Genomic DNA, 719 nt, shown 5'->3' with positions numbered 1-719 from the left:
CCATGATGTTCATGTCTGGTGACTGGAACGGCCAATCCTGGACCATCTTGATCTTCTTCGCCTTGAGGAACTTTGAAGTGGAGATGGAGAGGAAAGTGCGATGGAGCACCATCCTGCTGCAGATATTCGGCCTCTTTATGGTTGGGAATATAAGAGGTAGCTAAGATTTCTGGTATTTGAGACTATCGATGGTGCTTCCACCTGCAGATCTCTCGCACACCCATACAGGTGTAACCCCACACCATGATCTTTCACCAAACAAACTTCACTGTTTCTGGGTGAATCTTGGATTCATGCGGGTCCAGTAGGTCTCCTGCAATATTTGCGGCAAATGTGGTGTAATTTAACAGAAGAATTCATCTGAAAAAATCCACTTTCTTCCTTCTCCGGTCATCCTTTAGCAGGCTGGGCCTTGGCAAATGCCACACGGTTTTTCAATTGTCTTTTGTTTATGCTGGCTTCTGGGCACTGATTCGACCATGGAGGCTTTCGAGACAGAATCCGACAAACTTTCTGTTGACACGGGACTTCAGGTGACAGGTCTTGGGAGCTCTGCTGCAGTGGAAAAGGGGCTGGCCTTGGATTTTCGAGCCAACAAACGGTCCTCTCGAGCAGTTGTCTTGACCTGGGCTTGTCAAAAACGTCTCCAGTGTCTTCAAATGTTTTTTTATCCTCTGTATCTGACGCTGAGACACATTGAAGGTGTCTGCCACATCAGC

The 719-nt window shown here is 47.4% G+C and overlaps 1 protein-coding gene across 3 annotated transcripts in view; it reads right to left on the bottom strand.

The window, feature by feature from the left end:
• The window catches only part of ankrd29 (ankyrin repeat domain 29), an 81,192-nt gene that overhangs the window by 73,496 nt on the left and 6,977 nt on the right, over positions 1–719 (bottom strand). The gene's annotated exons all lie outside the window — the stretch shown is intronic.

This window comes from Etheostoma spectabile, chromosome 9, assembly GCF_008692095.1.
Source record: "Etheostoma spectabile isolate EspeVRDwgs_2016 chromosome 9, UIUC_Espe_1.0, whole genome shotgun sequence".
Classification (NCBI taxonomy): domain Eukaryota; kingdom Metazoa; phylum Chordata; class Actinopteri; order Perciformes; family Percidae; genus Etheostoma; species Etheostoma spectabile.
This window is presented reverse-complemented; position numbering and strand designations above follow the sequence as displayed.